The sequence below is a fragment of the Crocuta crocuta genome, unplaced genomic scaffold (assembly GCF_008692635.1).
Source record: "Crocuta crocuta isolate KB4526 unplaced genomic scaffold, BGI_CrCroc_1.0 scaffold646, whole genome shotgun sequence".
Classification (NCBI taxonomy): domain Eukaryota; kingdom Metazoa; phylum Chordata; class Mammalia; order Carnivora; family Hyaenidae; genus Crocuta; species Crocuta crocuta.
The window spans coordinates 1,108,218-1,129,637 of record NW_027530851.1 but is presented as its reverse complement, the minus strand read 5'-3'; the positions used below and the strand labels follow the sequence as shown (position 1 = coordinate 1,129,637).

At 35.5% G+C, this 21,420-nt stretch overlaps 1 protein-coding gene across 1 annotated transcript in view; it reads right to left on the bottom strand.

Moving 5' to 3' along the window:
• Window positions 1-21,420, bottom strand: part of THEMIS (thymocyte selection associated) — a 179,128-nt gene that overhangs the window by 104,771 nt on the left and 52,937 nt on the right. The gene's annotated exons all lie outside the window — the stretch shown is intronic.

Below are 21,420 nucleotides of genomic sequence, written 5' to 3'. Positions count from 1 at the left end.
CAAAAAGTATCTACATGTTTCCAATTAAAGACTTCTCAGAAACTTTAGATGCATTGTAACTCACAAGGAGAGAATGTAACATGAAGAATTTTGCAAATTTCTGTAGTATAAAATCTTATTATATTTCTTTGGAAAATATCCATCAATAAGTTATAACATATTATGTCATGATATATTGGTAATCTATATAACACTCCTTGAAAAATGCCTAGTTAGGTAGTTGTTCTGGATTGAATACTCTTGGTTATATATCATTCTTCTCATTGCTTCTCTAATTTTGACATTATTTCACTATTTAAAATTTCTTCTTCTAATACTATAGGGATACTCACTAATATAATGAAATTTTTTACTGTATAAGGTATAGCTTTTTAAGCTTGCATGTTTAATTCTCCTCTTTGAATTAATTTTATTTTATGGGCACACCTGTTTTGTGGCATTTTCAGAAATGTATCTATTGAAAAGATTATAATAAATTCCAGAGAAAATATGAGCAAGACAAAAATTAGGTCACTGGTTTCTTAACACAAAATATGAAACACGAGCATAATGATAATATGGTACACTAGCATAAACTAAGAAGATAGTGAGATTATCTTAGTAGATACTCATTAGACAATGAGACAATCTTACTAGAATTCAATATAGTTTGGAAAAATAATTTAATAATTTACTCAATAAATACATTCCAATTAAATTCATCTATATATCAAATCATTATTAATCATATTATAATCTCTCATGTCTATTTTGGGTTACTGCACAAAGATTTATGATCAGTTATTTTTGTAGCTGATCTTTGCTCAAACAAAAAAGGATTTAGGTTACTTTTAGAAATAAACTTCCTGAAAAAGCATGTGTGATGCAATCCTGGCAATAAGTAAGGTAGCATGTGTAGTCTGTCCTGCAAAGCTTCAGAAATTGACTAGCGTTCATTCCTTGTATGTTGTGCTTGAAGACAGTAAGGCAAAGAAACATTTACTTTGAAGGAACTTCCTATTTTATTATATCTTATATCATGGAAAATCTAATAAAGAATATTCTTGAATTCTGCAGAATAAATGAATTTTCATGTATGTGTGCCTGTGCATGTGAATACATATGTTTAATCTCATTTGTCTATACATGAAGATTTCTAAATCCACAATCATTATCACGGTATAGAAAATTCAGCAATTTTTGTGAAATGATAAAAAAATAGCCACCAGAATTTCATAAATAGTAGAGACACAGAGTTTTACTTCCATCCTAAATATATTGATGACATAAGTCACAGAAAAATTAATTCAGCATCTTCTTTCTTGGGGAATTGGGTTCACCTAAGGTAATAACAGAACAGACCTAAAATGTTATGAAGTAGAAAAAGCCTGAAACCCTGAGGGCCACCATTATTTCAAGTTAATCACATACTTCAGAGTTGTCTTGTTGAATGTCTCCATTGCAAGAAAAATCTGTGTGTTTCCCCTAGACAATGATTAAGTACACAGTTTAGCATTCTAAGTGGTAGATACAGGAAGATATCTTTGATTAATTTATTTCTTCATCTACCATTGCAGCCAATCCAAAGAGTCCTTTCTTAGAAATAGCTGCTTAATAACATATAAACCATGTCAAATTTACATATATTTTTTTCATAGTAAACTAAAGCACCATAAGCTTTAAATTTCATCAATTTTCCTCATCTTTTTCACAAAGAGTACAAAGTTTTGCACTGGAGAAAATATAATTTGTTTCCTAGAAAACAAACAAACAACCAGAAAACAAAACAAAAACAAACAACAAAAAAACCCACCACAACAAAAAACACACATTTTAAGAGCTGAGTGATCCAACAAAGGAAACAACCCACAAAACTAATAGGCAACCAATGGAATGGGAAAAGATAGTTGCAAATGACATATCAGATAAAGGGTTAATATCCAGAATCTATAAGGAACTCGCCAAACGCCACACCCGAAAAACAAACAACCCAGTGAAGAAATGGGCAGAAGAGATGAACAGACACTTCTCCAAAGAGGACATCCAGATGGCCAACAGACACATGAAACGATGCTCAGCATCCCTCCTCATCAGGGAAATACAAATCAAAACCACACTGAGATACCACCTCACACCAGTCAGAGTGGCTAAAATGAGCAAATCAGAGAACTCTAGATGCTGGCGAGGATGTGGAGAAATGGGCACCCTCCTACACTGTTGGTGGGAATGTAAACTGGTACAGCCCCTCTGGAAAACAGTGTGGAGGTTCCTCAGGAAACTAACAATAGAACTCCCCTATGACCCAGCAATAGCACTGCTAGGAATTTACCCAAGGGATACAGAAATGCTGATGCATAGGAGCACATGGACCCCAATGTTCATAGCAGCACTCTCCACAATAGCTAAAACATGGAAAGAGCCTAAGTGTCCATCAACAGACGAATGGATCAAGAAGATGTGGTTTATCTATACCATGGAATACTACATGGCAATGAGAAACAATGAAATCTGGCCATGTGTAGCAACATGGATGGACCTTGAGGGTGTTATGCTGAGCGAAATAAGTCAGGCAGAGAAGGACAAATATCATATGTTTGCACGTATAGGAGGATTAGGAGGAACTTGACGGAGGAACAAGGGGGAGAAGAAGGGGGGAAATGGTGGGGGAAAGGGAGAGAGGCAAACCATGAGAGACTCTTGAATGCTGAGAAACAAACTGAGGACTGATGGATGTGGGGGGGACGGGGGAGATGGGCATGGAGGAGGGCACTTGTGAAGATGAGCGCTGCGTGTTATATGGAAACCAATTTGACAATAAACTATTTGTAAAAAAAAAAAAAAAACAACGCTGAGTGATCATAAAGGTAATTATAAAATAAGCCAGTATGTAACCTTCATAAAGCAAGCTAAGAAGCAGAAAGACAATATATTTCAATTTCCAAATTTGATTGTCACCTATTAAAATGGATATTATTATTTTAAAATTCAGAGAAATTATCCATAAAGACCATGGACTTGAGAAACAAAAATTATAAGGAAGTGCAATTAATTGATCTATTGAAATTAACTGATAAGTGAATTTAGTCTTTAAGATCTTTTCTCTGAATCTTAAGTTTTTGGAGAGTTTATAATTTTAACCAGTTCTTAATGATCTGCAAGTATTAATAATAGTAACAGTAATAACTGAATTTTGTTTAGAAAATGATGAGTTTGAATGATTTTTTTCATGAATCATTTATCCTGACAATAATATTTTAAGGACAATAAAACAAACGTTATTACAAAAGATATAAAAATAGTCATGATTTTCATAGTCATGGCTCTAGAATCTCAAATTAGACCTTCGACATCCAAGTTTTATGCTCTTGCCTCCACACAAGACTGCCTCCCTGTCCTGCATATAACTTAAAAGGACATTGCTCAGGAAAACATGTTTATTCCAGTTGGCAAACTATGTATATGGGTCTCATGAGCCAGTCTTCCCTTTGCATGAATCAGCCTTTCCAGACCCTTCAGTGTAAGAAGAGCCAAATAATTTCCTGGTTCACTGTGTATCATTTATACTTATCAGATGTTTTTCTACTTTTTTTTTTTAGCTGATCAATTCCCACCCAAATAAAAAGTAATTTTAAAAATTAAATTTTCAAACTCTATTTAACTATTTTTTAATATACATAAAATCATTACAAAGATTTCACAGTCTTTTTCATAGACTAATCTCTAGCTAGCTTTCCAGGTTCCAATCAAATGCATTTCCTCCATCCCTTAGATAAGGAATCTTACAGTGAACTTTGCCTACTACTTCTCTGAAAGGAATGGCCCAACATAGTGTAAATAATCAGATAGTCTGTTCTTCTGTAAAAGCTTGGATATACTCTAGTTGTTAATTGCCACATCCCCAATTCCACATCCTGTGGTTCCCTCCTCCCTGTAATATCTAAGAGATTAAAATTTAACATTTGGTAACCATCATACATTGTTTCCCCATTCACTCAAACACAGCTATTTATTTTGTTAGGGTCAAGCAGGATGATCTGTTGAGAGGTTAGTGAGAAGTGTCTAGCATGAAATATATACACCTTTTCCACAGTGGACTGCAGGATAAATGCCACAGGCAATACCCCTGCCTGAAATTTTGTTATACAGAGCATTCCACAGCTAAGCTATGGTAAAGGGGGAGGAATCAGCCACCATCTAAGAATGCCAAGGGCAAAGTATTAGTACTGGATTGTTGTTGTATGTGGTAATATAGCTATGTTATGTACAAAGTTATGGACATTGACTCACTGGAATCATTGGGTCCCCACTAACCAGACATTTAACAGGCAAACAGGGGAAGGCACAGGATAGTTGTGATTACATGTGCTTTGCTGAAAGGATAAAGAGCACTGTATGCTGGTATGTATAAAAGAAAGTCCTCAAAAGATCTCAAAAGACTGGATACAGACACATAAATTTTATTATTTGTATTTTACATATATATCTTCAAAATGATCACAATACTGTATTTGAGGGGAAAGAAACTTAACCAAAGATATGAAAGACCTATAATCGGAAAACTATAAGAGAGTGATGGAAAAAAAATACAAGACAACACAAAGAAATAGGAAGACATTCCATGCTCATGGATTAGAAGAACAAATATGTTGTTAACATGTATATACTGCCCTAAGAAATCTACAGACTCAGACTTAATGCAATCTCTATCAAAATACCAACAGCATTTTTCTCAGAACCAGAACAAACAATCCTGAAATTTGTATGCAAGTACAAAATACCTCAAATAGCCAAAACAATCTTGAAAAAGAAAAGCAAAACTGGAAGTATCACAGTTTCAGACTTCAAGTTATATTATAAAGAAGTAGTAATTGAAAAAGTGTGGCATAAAAATAGACACAGAGATCAAATGAACAGAATAGAAAACTCAGAAATAACCCACAATTATATGGTCAACTAATCTTCGACAAGGGAAGGATGAATATTCAATGGGGAAAAGACAGTGTCTTCAACAAATGGTGTTGGGAGAACTGAACAGCTACATGCGAAAAGAGTGAAATGGGACCACTTTCACCATACACAATAATAAACTCTAAATGGTTAAAGACCTAAAAGTGAGATCTGAAATGATAAAAACCCTTCACAAGAGCATAGGCAGTAGTGTCTCTGACATAGGCCATACTAACATTTTTCTAGACATGTCCCCTGAGGCAAGGGAAGTAAAAGTAAAAATAAACTAGTGGGTCTACATCAAAATAAAAAGTTTCTGCATAGAGAAGGAAATAATCAACAAAACTAAAGGGCAACCTATGGAATGGTAGATTTGCAAATGACATTTCTTATAAATGGTTAGTAACTAAAATATATAAAGAACTTACACAACTCAACACCCTAAAACCAAATAATCAATTAAAAATGAGCAGAAGACATGAAAAGACCTTTCTCCAAGGAAGACATACAAATGGCTAACACACATGTAAAGATGCTCAACATCGCTCATCATCAGGGAAATCCAAGTCAAAACTACAATGAGATATCAACCCTCTCCTGTCAGAATGGCTAAAATCAAAACACAAGAAACAAATGTTGGGAGGACATGAAGAAAGGGGAACTGTCTTGCACTGTTGGTGGAAATGCAAACTGGTGCAGCCTCTGTGGAAGACACTATGGAGGTTCCTCAAAAAGTTAAAAATAGAACTACCAGATGATCCAGGAATTGCACTACTGGATATTTACCCAAAAATATAAAAATTCTAATTTAAAAGGATACATGCACCCCTATGTTTATAGTAATACTATTTATTTTTTAAATTAAATTAAATTAAATTTAAATTTATTTTTTGATGTTTTACTTATTTCTGAGAGAGAGACAGACAGACAGCGTGAGCAGGGGAGGGTCAGAGAGAGAGAGGGAGACACAGAATCTGCAACAGGCTCCAAGCTCTGAGCCTGCTGTCAGCACCACGAACCGCCAGATCATGACCTGAGCCGAAGTCGGATGCTCAACTGATTGAGCCACCCAGGAGCCCCTATAGTAGTACTATTTATAATAGCCAGATTATGGAAGCAGCCAAGTGTCCAAAATTAGACGAATGGATAAAGAAGGTGTGTGTGGGGGTGGTGTGTGTGTGTTTGTGTGTGTGTGTGTGTGTGTTATTCAGCCAAGAAATATATACATATTATTCAGCCACAAAAAAGTAAAATCTTGCCATTTGCAACAACAAGGATAGAGTTAGAAAGTATAAGGCTAAGCCAAATAAGCCAATCAGAGAAAGACAAATATATGATTTCACTTATATGTGGAATTAAAGAAACAAAACAAATGGACAGAAGAAAAAGAGAGAGAGAGAGAGAGAGAGAGAGACAAATCACAAAACAGACTCTTAACAATGGAGAACAAATTGACTGTTACCAGAGGGGAGGTAGGTGGGGGAATGGGAGAAATATATGATGGGGATTAAAGAGTACACTTAATCATGAAAAAAATAAAATAATGAAAAAACAAGCAAGCCCCCCCCCAATAAGATTAGTAAAATATACAGCTTAGAATGTGCCTGAAAAGTACACATATATTTAATTTGCACAAATGCAATATTAGGTAGCTACAAATAAAACACCAACATTTGACAGATAAAAGGACATGAAAGTTTGAAAAGATACCATACATCTTCTATCATCACATAGCTCATATGATACATAGGTTTTTGTGTCTCCAAAGATCAAGGGCTTAATCACAGAGTTACACATTTCAATCTTTCATTATTTTTGTAAATCATAAATTGTTTGACCAGCCTTTCATTAGCTAACAGGGAGGGTTTCAAAAGTGGATGCCCACCCTCCTTTTGGGTACAGAAAGTCTTAGAACTTCTTAAATCAAGCAACATAAGAAAGTGAACTTCACTGATACTTAAGATGTTGATGGGCACTAGTCTCATCTGTCCATGTTTCAGATGGCCAGGTGCCTGTAGGTGCAGGGGAGGCCCCTGGAGAAGCCTGGGAACTATGCAAAGTGAAGGGGTTGACAGTGCTACCCACTCAAGTTCAGGTACTCCCAGGGTGCTGCAGGTCACCCAGCCATATATAAGTGGGTTTTCAGAATATATCATTGCTTTTAAGGAAAGTAACCCTCCCAAAATGGGTAAGTGCCTTCAAACATTTCCTGCGAAGAAACCATGTATGGAAAATAAAACTAATATAAACGCAGGTGAGCAATGAAGGGACGATAGAGTTGACATTTCTACTCCCACTCAAGCTTTTCAGCGATATTATGAGGTAAAACAATGATAGACTAGTCTAATGAAATATGAAAAGAGACTGAAACTTGTTTAATATCTCAAAGTTACTAAAATGTTGATTCACATCCATTATCATTACAAAGAAATTTGCCTTTGAAATACAAGTAAAGATACATCAGATACACACACATGAATTTGAATAAATACATATTTAAGATGTATATTCAAAACTGTCTAATAAAGTGAGCCATGTGAAGAAGATCTGGAGAGGTTGCAGACTGCTGTATATTTTGATTATGGGTCTTATCTCTGTGCCAGTGTGCAAAATGCGTCTCACTTTTATGGGTATGTGCTTCTGCCTCTTTAAGAATTTTAACTGCACTCTGCTCTGTGGTCAAATTCCTAAGCCTCCTTGTTATTTTATACTTGCTTAAGTAGATTTCTCTTTTTACATGCTTCCTGCGGCTTTTCTATCGTTTTGTTATATTTCCAAGACAATTTTTAGGTCAGCATATTCTACAAAAACTATCTTTTTCAAGACTACCCCAAAGCCAGTATTTCCACAAGAAATTCTAGCTCAAGCACCTTTATTCAGCTTCAAATTGAAATGGGGTGCATGAAATACATGATCACAGCAAAAACTCAAGATCCTCGAGCAAAGGATTGAAATATATAACAACAGCAACAACAACAATAACAATGTCCAAACTGTGAGAAAATTGCCCAGATCACTCAGAGTCAATTATAGGATTAATAAACATCATCAACTAATGAGTGACCTCAAAACTCTTTATAGCAGAGAGAGAAGAATCTTGATAGAAGGGCAGAAAGAAGAAATGTGAAGCAAAGTCATAGTTTAAGGTAACAAAATTTTGCATCGTAATTTACTGAGTATTTGGGAGAGAAGGAGCCATATGAAGGACAGTGACCACATTTGTTAATATTAGATGAGATTAAATGAGGCTGTAGAATTCCTGTGTTTGAATATCTTTACATTTACAATGGGATCAAAATGCTCTATAACTGCTGTTAGCAGTTTTTTTTTTTTAACAGAAGGTTTTTTTTTTTGTTTGTTTGTTTTTTTAATGTTTTATTTATTTCTAGGAGAGAGAGAGAGAGAGAGAGAGTGTGAGCAGGGGAGGGTCAGAGAGAGAGGGAGTCACAGACTCTGAAACAGGCTCCAGGCTCTGAGCTAGCAGTCAGCACAGAGCCCGACGCGGGGCTCGAACCCACGAACCGCGAGATCATGACCTAAGCGAAAGTCGGATGCTTAACCGACTAAGCCACCCAGGCGCCCCTGCTGTTAGCAGTTTTTATAGTTATTTTACCTGGAGATAAAAAGAATAAATCATAAAACCTTCTGATTTGTGGGATGCTTGGGTGGCTCAGTTGGTTGAATTCAGGTCATGATCTCACAGTTCACAAGTTCAAGCCCCGCATGGAACTCTATACTGACAGCTCAGAGCCTGGAGATACTTTGGATTTGTATCTCCCTCTTTGTACCGCCACCCCCCCTCCCCGGCTTGCTTGTGCTGTCTCTCTCTCTCAAAAATAATTAGCATTAAAAAAATTTAAAAACAAAACAAAATCTTTTGATGTATGTTTATCTCTTTGGTTCAAACTTTGCATTTAAAAAAACAAAACAAAAGCAAACAGGCAAAAAACCCATTTTCCCAATAACATTTAAACTCCTTGAAAGGAGTGACTATGTAATATTTAATACATTGGGGTGTTTAACAGATAATTTACATTAGTGTTTGGTATGAAATCAAATGATATAACTCAATATCTATGCCTAAAGCTCTGTTATCATCTTAGCATACTAACAATACATACTTGTTCATGTTAAAGTTTTCTCTACCGTAAGCAGTGAGGATGAGAAACAGACTGAGAGAGAATGTGAGAACTTCTCATCTACCTTGGCAAGAGCACAGCTCCCTGGACCTTCAATTCTGCAGAGAATGTCCCTTGTGTTATAGGAACACACACAGAGGCATCGGGACTGGAAAGAACCCCCATAGATCTCAGGCACCCCAAAATCCCTCACCACGCTTTTTTAGAAGGTTCTTCAAAAATACAACACATTTATTATTCCTGGCCCCTGGATGATTTTAGGCAATAGAATTTTCAGGGTCAGCAATACACAATTATCCCAACAGTAAAGTGGAGTGGTTTAAAAATATTAATTGTTAATTTCAACAGCCTGGGTTGAATTCTGGCTTCAGCCCTCTCATCCCTGTGTAAACCTGAGAACTTACACTGTCAGGACTACAAGTAATTTCCTTTTCTGTGTAATGGAGGAAATTATATCATTTATCTCATGAAGTCATTGTCATGATTAAGAGAGTTAACACATTTAACATGCTTAGAGATTACTTCACACATAGCAAGCCCCCAAAAAGCAAAACAACAACAACAACAACAACAATAATAGTTAATCTTTCTCCTCATTTTCTTTCACTCTAGAATTCTAAACCTTTATGGAATGATTATAAGGTCAGAGAGATTAGTCTTTACATAGTCAAAGAGGACAAAATAAATATTCCAGTCTATATCAAATTAGCTGGGACAAAATATATTATGGAATCTACAATTTAGCATCTGACAGAGACTGAGCAAAAAAAAAAATCCCAGCCACAATAATGGCTACAGATTTGGCCAGTGTTAGAATATGGAAATGAGCCTTAGATGACCTCTTGAGGTGGACTGCCTTTGGGGAAATATTTCCAGGTTGCTTTGAGGAGTCTGTCTGACCCCATGCTTTGATAAATTGCTTAGAACTTAACTACCATAATTTAATGCCCATAATGAGCAGATTACAGGGAGATGTAAGCAAATTTTAAATGCAAATATTGTGCTGCTTGTAGTTATTCACAAGGTATACATTATACACAGTTGCTGAAGTCCTCTTGAACAAAAGAAACAGCAAAATGCCAACACGTTTTTGAAAACGTGTTTTATTCATGGCCCTGAAAGGTGGTTGAAGTCAACTGACTGAGGAGTATACCCTCCCTCTATTTTAATGATCTTAATTTTGCTAATGGAATGTTAGTGGAAGGAGTTGGGGAGACATGTGGCGCTGATTGCATTTTTCAGTATTGCTGTTGCCTGCAAATTAAATGTACCTAAGTAGCCACCTGTTTATGCTTACGATTATGTAAAGCCCCATATGTTTCCCTCTCTACACATGGGAGGTAAATATTGAAAAAATTATTCTGGTGTGAAGGGTGAAAACAGCAGCAATTCTTCTATAACTGTCAACATATGCTGTGGTATTTCCTTTAATGTTGTGCTTTGTCTGACATATTTGCTGATTTTTACCATGTAGTGTTCAAAAATATCTGTTACCCATGGTTATACAAAACAATTAAAAATCAGTTTACATTAAATTCAAATTAGGAAGAGATATAATTTCCTGATGTAACCATAAGTTTTAAATGGATTTCAGAGCTTATGATTTAAATAGATTTTGATTTGCACGATAAAGAAAACTGAACTTTTTTTTTTTTCTAAATTCGTCAGCATATAAAAAGGAACATTTTCTTCCTAGGCACAGCCTTTTGATTCCATATTACTAAGCAACAAAAACCTAACCTGAATAATACGAATTTGAAAATTGGCAACGGGTTCTTCAACTGGCTAGCCCACCAGTAGGCCCCCCTGGATTCGGTCTGGAATGCAGTTTCTTGGACCCTCTACAGAAGATCTGACCTGATACCTAGTCAGCAAAGAGTTCTGAGAAGTTCCAAGATGAGTTTCTTTAGAGGATTGGGAGATCTGGTGCAGGAAATGCCTGTGGAGCTGCCTTAGGCTATTCAGAGATTGGCCCAGACTGTAGCTTGCTGGAAACACCAGAGAGGCTGGACTTGCTATTGTTGATCATTTTAGACACTGAAGATAAATGAATTAGAGGTTTTTTATATGGTTTATATCTGATCAAGAGGAATTTAAATATCATCTGTCTAGCAGCCTAGACATGAAAGTCACTGACTTCTTTTTCTTTTGCAAAAGACACAGAATATGATAGAAAAAGATGAAAACTTACCATACCATCAAAAACTAAGAATAATAGATTAACTGCCCCCAAAGCCAGAGAGTTACTTTCATAATAAAGAAAATAGAGCTGAAATAAGAGCCCCATACTGGGTGTCATGAAATGGAGGAGCCCCTCTAAATTTTTTAAGATAACAAGATTAGCAATAAAAAGAATTAAAAGCATTGAGTAGTTTCTATAGACCAATGTTTGTAGTATGCACTTAATGATCATTTCATTTTTTTAATTCTTGGAAAAATTTTATGACATAAAGAGCATTCATATTTCATAAATTTATACATAAGGAAATTAGTAAACCGATGCACTATAATATATCAAGGAGATCATCCAGTCTTTTAGAATTTTTGTATTTTTTTCAATCCTGACATACATATCAATAAATAGAGACAGAAATGCTTTAACAATATTGAAACTATATCATATACATTCGTTTGGACTTCACTTGTTTCAATGAACATTGAACCATGATTAAACCTCACGTTTTAAAATATTTTTCACAAATACGATTTCTAATGGCTGTAATAGTATGTTTGTTGTAAGGCATGTATCATACTTAGCTTTTTCTGCACTATCGGGCATTTAAATTGATTCCATTATTTTGCTATTACAAATAATTCTAAGATGATTATTCCCTTAGAGCTTACTCTAATAAGTGGAATCACTGAGTCCAGGGCCTCTTCTGGGCAGACAACTAGTTCCAGGAGACCGGGGAACAAGATATAAGTGTATCTCTGTCATCAATCACGATTTCTATATGTGCACAAAAGAAGCATTTGCCAATTCAATGGCAGATGGCTCTTTAAAGAGAATAACAAATTTATGTTGAGGAAGGTTATAACACTCTATATACCCTTCAGCTGGGTTTGAGAGTAACCATTTGACAGTATCCTTCTCAATTTTATCATCATAATTATAAAGCTTAGTTAGTAAATACGTGAAAATGTTGTCATTATTGTTTTAATTTACATTGTGTCCAAACTAATTTCTATGAGTGGTTATAAGCCATGAGTCCATTTCCTTTGTCCATTTCCCAGTAGTGTTCTACTGGACTAATTGATTTTTTTGTTTTACTTTTGAGTGATATCTAGTTTGTTTGAAATTCTGTCAGTCTGTTTTTAACCTGTTTTTTACTCTTTACTTTTCTGATATGCAGAAATTCTATTTTATGTAATAAAATACATTGTTTCTTTATGTTTTTAATCATATTTATAATCTGAAACTTGTGTGAAATAAAATAGCTTTACTTAAAATGTAACTTTTTCATCTACTTCAAATTTCCTTTGCTATGTGGTACTAAGGTGATGATGCAATTTCATTTATTGTTTTTAGATTGATAACCATACTACAATAATTTACTAAATAGCTCTTTCCTTAACTCCAGATGTGTAGTACCAACTTTATCAAATAGAAAGTAATACTCTATTTTAAGGCATATTTTAGAGTGATAAATGAATGCTTAAGTTCAGAGTCAACAGAGTCAAATTCAAAACATTGCTTTGATGTTTCTATAATTAGTATCAGTGTTATTAATTCATTAATTCAACTGTTGTTTTCTCTAAGTAATATTCAGTATAATTTACTATAACTTTATAATGGGCTTTATTATTGACAGGACAAATATCCCTTTGTTTTGTTTTTTAAAATATTTTCTTGAACATTTTCACATGTTTATTCTCCCAAATGAACCTTAGAATTACTTGCTTATTATGATATAATAATTATGATTATAATAAGGGAATTATGTTTATCATTGTGTTAATCTCACAAATCAATTCATGTGTAATGATATATATGCATATATGTACAACATTCAGTTTTCTCATTCAAGCACTTAAAATGTCTTTTTATTTTTAATGAATAAATAACCTTCTACAATATTTGTATTAAATAAGTAAATAGTAAGTTGAAGCCTTATAATATTTCTTATATTAGGCTGTAAAGATATTAAGCCTAGTGGTTTCATGCTTGCTGTTTTAAATAGATTATCCTCACATATTCTAAAGGATTATAATTGGGAAGTTATGACTACACATATATTTATGTGCATATTTTATATGTATTTGTTTTCTATACATTTTTAATCTTGTTATCTTAGTAAAGTCACTTGCAATTCTTTTTTTTTTTTTTTTACTTTTTTAAAGCTTATTTATTTTGAGAGACACAAAGACAGCATGAGCAGGGAAGGGGTAGAGAGAGAGAATCCCAAGCAAGCCCCACACTGTCAGCAAAGAGCCTTATGTGGGGCTGGAATTTATGAAACCATGAGAAGATAGCCTGAACCATAAACTGAGAGTCGGGTATTTAACTTACTGAGCCACCCAGGGGCCCTGCTCACTTGCACTTCTGGCAGTGTGGCCTTCTACTACCCTGTGTCAAGCCCTCCATTTTCTAGGATTTTAAAGGTTTTTAAAACTCATGTTGCTAGGGGCACCTGGGTAGCACAGTGGGTTAAGCTTCCAACTTCACCTCAGGTCATGATTTTGCAGTCTGTGAGTTCAAGCCCCACATCAGGCTCTGTGCTGACAGCTCAGAGCCTAGAGCCTGCTTCGGATTCTGTGCCTCCCTCTCTCTCTGCCCCTCTGCCACTTGCACTCTGTCTCTCTCCCTCAAAAATAAATGAACATTAAAAAATTTAAAAAACAAAACAAAACAACAACAACAACAAAACAACAATAACAAAGAAACCTGAGACAGGGATACTAAAAACTACTGAGTTGTGTACTTTAAACAGCTGATTTTATGCTACATAAATAATAGCTCAATAAAGCCATTATTTTTTAAAAATCAGAGGGAGGAAAGGATAAACAGTTAAGTTGTAGATTCAAAAAAGCAGTTAAATTGGTACTTTCATTAGTTCCTGGTCGAATGTACATTGGCAGATTATTTATCAAATGTCATTTTGCAACACACATCAAAATCTTTAAAAACGGTGAGGATGCGTGATTCAGTCCGTTATGTGTCTGACTCTTGATTTTGGCTCAGGTAATGATCTCAGTTCATGGATTCAAGCCCAGCATTAGGCTCTTTGCTGATGGTGCTGAGCCTGACTGGGATTCTCTCTCTCCTTATCTCTCTGCCCCTCCCCTGCTCCCGCATGTACACACGTGCTCTTTCTCTCTCTCAAAATAAATACATAAACTTAAAAAAACTTTAGTTAAAAAGCTGCTCAAAATAGCACAAGTTGCATAAATGAACATGTTTGGGATGGATTTATTAATTACAGTATATACATATGAAAAATTATTACATAATACAGAAAATAAAAATTATGTTCTAAAGAATATTTAATGACATGGGCAAATCTCAGAAACAGACTTGTTTCAGGGACCCAGTCATTTAAGCATCTGACTTCCACTCAGGTCATGATCTCCCGGTTCTTGAATTTGAGCCCCACATAAGGCTGTGTGCTGACAGCTCAGAGCCTAGACCCTGCTTCTGACTCTGTGTCTCCTTCTCTCTCTCTGCCCCCTCCCCTGCTCACACTCTGTCTCTCTTAAAAATAAATAAACATTAAAAAAATTTAAAGAAACAGGTTTGTTTCCCATTATATTAAAAGATGTCTATATGTATATGCATGTACAATATACTGGAAAACCATGGAAGGAAATGTATCAAATTGATTCATACAAGATAGCTTTGGTGATGAGATTATACGGAGCTTTAATTTATGTCCCTGCATTTTCTTCCATTTTCTAGTGTTCTACAACATATATGTGGTATCTGTGAAATTGAAAAAATCAATACATTTTATTACTTTAAAAAGTTGGTTCCTCATGTCCATACTAAAACTTGCATGTGGATGTTTACAGCAGCTTTATTCAGTTGCCAAAACTCAGAAGTAACAAAGATGTTCTTCAGTAGGTGAATGGGGAAGCTGTAGTATATCCATACAACGCAATATTACTCAGCACTAAAAAGAAATGAGCTATCGAGCCATGAAAAGGCATAGAGGGCACTTGGAACGTATATTACTAAGTTTAAGAAGCCTTAAAAGGCTTCCAGGATTCCAGTTGTATGACATTTTGGAAAAGGCAAACTGTGCAAACTGTAAAAAGATCAGTGGTTTCCAGGGGTTTTAAGGGAGGAAGTATGAACAGGAGGAGCACAGAGAGTTGCTAGGACAGTGAAAATGTCCTGTAAATACAAGAATGATTGAGACACGTCATTGTCTTTGTGTAAATCCATGTACCACTCCAAGAGTGAACCATAAGGTAAACTGTGAACTTAGGGTGTTTATGATGTATCGGGGTAGGTTCCTCAATTATGGCAAGAGCTCTACTCTGGTAGAGGACATTGATAAGGTGGAGGCTGTGAATATGTGGGGGCAGCGGGCATTGGGAAATCTGTGTACCTTCTGTTCAATTTTCTGTGAATCTAAAACTGTTCTTCACAATAAAGTCTATTAAAAAAAAAAACTTTGTTCCAATTGCAGAACCTCTAAATTGCCAATATGTAATTATGTAAAAATATAGTAGTGTGTAGTGTGCTTTATCAACGTTTAGTTAAGAGAGTCAAGAAGATCTGAGTAGACAATGTTCTGAGGACACCCTGATTCCTCTCATGAGAATCCCTCTATGGTGATAACGTTGAAATAACACCAGAAAGAGCTTTAGAGTAATTACCCATGTAGAAGAGAGGATGGTAAGAGCAAAATGTGATGAGACAGATTTTTTGAAGATGTACGTAAAATAGCAATACTATGAAAACTTATAGAACAATGCCAGTTGTAGAAAATGCTATTTTAAAATAATCTTTCTGACAGAATTCTGGGCTGATGCTAAAATGTATATAGGTGAGTGAAAACAATATTTTAACGTAGAACTGCAAAGTCTCTTTATCTTCCAGATAATATACATTTTAGTTATCTAAAGACCACGGTCTTTAGAGATGCAGTTTGATTGCATACTAAAGAATAGAAGAAAAAGAGGCCTCCCTGCAAAAAGGAACCGAAAATTAATGTCAAAGTCTGCATTTCTTGTGCATTTAGATTACTTCAGATTTTCTTGTACAGTATATGCAGAATCCCCCTTTTTTGTTTAGAATAATATTTTGTATAGTAGACATAACTCAATGTATTTTGCCAAAGAGAGCACAGGGAGAATATAAACCTTAAGAGAAGGTGACCAAGGAAATTTGGAAGAATACCCCATGATCCCTTGAATAGCAAATTATCCAAAAGGTAATAAGCCCTATTTAGGGTTTCTCTGAATCCTATGTCATCATAACATCTGGATGGAAAAATAGGAGCAATTTCTGCACTATATTTTGCTTCCTTTAACAGAAATCCTTCAAAAAAATAAAAAATAAAAAGTTTATTCAATTATAAAGCTAGTAAGTATATTTTAAACATTTTTTGCATAACAATTGTTCTATTAGGTCCTTTTAGAAACTGATATTTTAGTCAAACAAATACTACAATCATAAAATGGCTAAACATGAAAAATCTAGTCATTTCAATGGTACACAAAATATATAAGAAATGGCCATTGAATGTAATATTATATGTTGTCTACAATTAAGCATATAGTTTTCCAAATGAAACAATGGGGAAATTCATTTTGGAAAAGTGAACGTATTAAGTATTTTTGATAAGGCATAAAGACACGGGTTTCATAGGGGCGCCTGGGTGGCTCAGTCAGTTGAACATCTGACTTCAGCTCAGGTCATTATCTCCAGTTCGTGAGTTTGAGCCCTGCATCGGGCTCCGTGCTGACAGCTAGCTCAGAGCCTGGAGCCTGCTTTGGATTCTGTGTCTTTCTCTCTCCATGCCCCTCCCTTGCTCGCACTCTGTCTTTCCTTCTCTCTTTCTTTCAAATAAATACACATTTTAAAAAAAGAAACAGGTTTCATATATTATAGTCATTTAATCTGAATTTTTAAAATAATCCTATTATTAATCCAACTTTTGCCATTGATTATTCTTCATATTTTTCTGTGTTTTTCACATTTATAATTAAAATGACTTTGAAAAGAATCTTACTATTCGGAAGAGAGAAAGAGATCTGGGGAGATCGTTCTCCATGGGATGTCTATATGCTTCAGAAGCTGGAGGCTTTATTTCCTGACCAATAGAAAAGTGGGAGAATATCTCTCTCCTGAGAGACTTCTAGGATAGCGAAGCCGTCTTCCTTCTCCATAAAAGTTCCTTACATCCCAGGATAATAAAAACAATGTTTTCCTAGAGGGCAGAAGATGGGCAGGTTTGCCAGAAGCTGCTCACATGTCTGGGATTTCCTAAACTTACTGTTCCTCTGCTGTGCATTTAGCACCTACCTGACATTACTTTATAATATCACCCCTGAGACATGGGGCTGAAGGGACACTAAGGCATGAGGAGAATGCTCTCTGTTGTGCCGTGAGAAATAAACTACTGCATTCATTTGAGCTCACTGCTTCATTACTGACTGCATTTATGGAAGTGTGGCAATTGAACTTGGCAGCAACATGGTGGCTAAGGAATAGACTGCCCACCTGACATAAAATCCGTTTATCCATTTGCCTGTAGAAATTCTTTTAAGTAGGAAGCACTGCCTGAAGCTTGTCTTTAAAACATGATTTAGATCCATTAAACATATGAAGGAAATTTTACAGTTAGTGAATTTTCTAACAGTCATCTAAAAATTCCTATTTCATGTTATTTTAGAAAAGAAATTGATTTAGATCATTTTAATATTACAATGTTTACTGCATGTGATGGAAAAATTGGAAAGGATGCCACATATACAGGGCATCTTTGGATCTTCATCATACCACTGATGTTGGTTGACAAAAAGATCATTTCACTTTTTCTATGATTAAGCAAGAAGTGCTTCAGAGCAGGGGCGACTCGGTGGCTTAGTCGGTTAGGCATCTGACTTTGGCTCAGGTCATGATCTCGTCATTCGTGAGATCGAGCCCTGCATCAGGCTCTGTGCAGACAGCTCAGAGCCTGGAGTCTGCTTCAGAATCTGTTTCTTCCTCTCTGCCCCTCCCCTACTCACACTCTGCCTTTCTCTCAAAAATAAATGTTAAAATTTAAAAAAAATAAGAAAGAAGTGCTTCAGAGCAGAAAACTCTGGAAATATACTGTTTACATCTATATTGGTGCTCTCCAACACAGTATTACTGTAAAGGCACTGTATGGAACATTTGAAATATGGTCCCTTGAAATTAGCATAGCCTGAATTGAGAGGTGCTATGAGTTAGAAAACACATCTAGATTTGAAAGACTTGGCATGAGAAGAATGCAAAATATCTCAATAGTTTTTATATTGATTAGATATTAAAAGGATAATATTATAGATATATATTTTTAACAAAATATGTTATTAAAATTAATTCCTTACATGCTCGCTTCGGCAGCACATATACTAAAATTAATCCTGTACTTCTCTCGCTCTCTCTCCACTTTTGTTTTGTTTTGCTTTGTTTATTTATATATTTAACTAGCTGTGCCAGGTAGCCTTCAAGAGAGGCTCCAGGGATTCCTGCCTCTTCTGAGTCCACCCTTGTGCAGTATCCCCCTAGGATGCACCAGCTTTTGTCTGTGTGATCACAAGAAAACAGCAGAAATGACGTTATGTCACTTCTGAGATTAGGTTATAGAAGACTATGATTTCTGTCTTGCGCTTTCTCTAATTCTCAGATCATTCACTCAGAAAGAACTTTATGGAGTGAGCTTATATCAAAGAACTGAAGCTTCTTGGAACAGACACATAAATGAACTTGAAAGAACACGAATGTGGAGTCTTGCATTATATTTTATATTATATCAGAGAGTGCTCACATAGATTCAATGTAACCGTTTACCAACTATTTGGCCTTGGGTAAGTTCTTTGTTTTCTCATATGTAAATGTGAATTCACTTAGGTACACAGATATACATATATACACACACATATATATGGATAATATATACATACATAAAAGTGTTTAGAACAGTCCTGTATGTAAAAGTATTTAGAACAGTGTTCAGCATATCATCAGGATTCTAATTAAGAGTGTGTAGGGTAGTAGAGAATGTTCCATCTCTAAGCTTTACTATCACATTTCTTACATGCCTCCTCCTTCCAGCAATATCATTCCTACACAGCAATAAAATTCATGGACTATGACCTATAAATTCAAACAGAAAACTTCAACCTGGCTATGTAACTTTAACAGTAGTTTTACAGATGCTACCACAACCATTTTTGGACACGGTTTAGAGACACTTATGTAAACTTGCTGTTGGTGCGGGGGGCGGGGGGACACTGATTATCAGAAAAATGTATTTCTTCTTCGTAAAACTTCCTCCCAGGAAATTTCTTATGTCTAAAGAGAAAGCATTTAGTATTCATGCTTTGTAACACTAGAAAGAAAGAACTATCTTTCCAGGAAATAATATGAAATTTGAAACTTCACTATGACCCAAACATTACATGATTTACCAATCTATGGGGATAATATAATCTACCACCAAATATCAGCATATATTTTTGTTGTGCTTGGCAAGAATGGAATGTTTTCTAGCTCAGAAGGCTCTTATTCAAGATGGCTGTCTTCTAAAAGAACAAACTGAGGGACCTGGATGGCTCAGTGGGTTGAGTGTCCAGCTCCTGATTTCAGCTCAGGTCTTGATCTCAAATTTGTGGGTTCAACCCCTGCATCAGGCTCTGAGCTGTCAGCTTAGGATTCTTTCTCTCCTTCTCTCTCTGCCCCTCCCTCGCTTGTGCGCGCGCGCTCTCTCTCTCTCTCTCTCAAAATAAATAAATACACATTATAAAAAGAACAAATTGTACTTCTAAAGCAGTATGTTTATTTCCATAAAGGTTAAATAATTGCTTTTATACTTTTTTAATATACTGAACAGTTCTTGAAGTGACAAAATAGACATACAGAAATGCAACACTAATGTAGAATGCAACCAGCAATATATATTGCAAGTTTAGTTCCCCATTCACATTTAAGCAAAAACCAACTTCCAATTTGTCCCCTGAAAGCGTCTTCACCAAATCCCTGCAAACTTTCCTTTCTGGACAGTTGCTTAAACTTCCACTTGCTGGAGCATCTATAAAGCCATATTTACTGGACGAGAGGTGGGTACTTTTTTTTCAGTAGAGCATCTTGATTAACAAAGAAATACTCATTACTGGCACCCTTGCCAAGGGTATGATCATCATCATCAAAACTTTTAAATTACAATGAGAAACTAAGGTTCTGTGTTAATATACTTGATCATAGCAGGGTAGATCATGGCAGAAAACATGATAGAATGAGGACCTCTGAAAATGATCTCTTCCTTCATAAAAACAATGGAGTAACTGGTTAAAAAAAAACCCAAATGGTCAGAATAAAATTTTTAAAGAACTTTGTAAATTAGCCAAAGTATTGAAGCTATTTATTAATAAATGCAGGGAACATTTATTTTAAAAAAATCGCCGAATCTTGGTTAAGAACAGCAAACTCTGTGGCATTTTAGCTTGCAGTATTCCACCCTTCCCATCCCTTTCAACTTCATTGTGAACTGAACAGCTTTCAATCATGGCAAAACCACCAGTGCAGCAGTCACAGGAGCGGGCAGAGGGGGGCTAGAATTCTTCCAGAGTTCATTCTCAGAGAATTGTCATTTTTTGACATGTCTGGTGACTACCTGGAAGAGTCTACATGCAACATTGTCTTTATTTGATCTCATTTTGAGCTCACTCAATGGGAAAAGACTTTTCCTAGGGATCATGTGTCAAAAACAATAAGAGATAATTATTTAATTTTTGTGGCTGCCTGCAGTGATGTATAACAGTTGGAAAAATAGGCTAACCAAAAAAGTTTAAAAGGAAAATCTGAGAAATGAGATACCATAAAAGTGTTAAAAGTTCCAATATATTCCTCATAATCTAGAAGATCATATACAAGTGTAGGACCATACACATGCCTCAGACTATACGTATGTTCAGGAAATACCTGAGAAAGTCCTCAGCTCTCAAATCTGGCTGACTTTGAGGCTTTACATGAGCAAACAAGCAATGCTTGATTGAGTGTTGAAGGCATGCCCCCAAGTGAACACAGTCCCTCAACAAAGACTGGGAAGCATCCTGGTTCCAGTTTAAGGAAATCTCTGTCCAGGCATTAGTTGCCCACTAAGGTAACTGAGCAGGGTCTCAATGCCTCCACATGACAAAGACCACAGACTTTACTCAT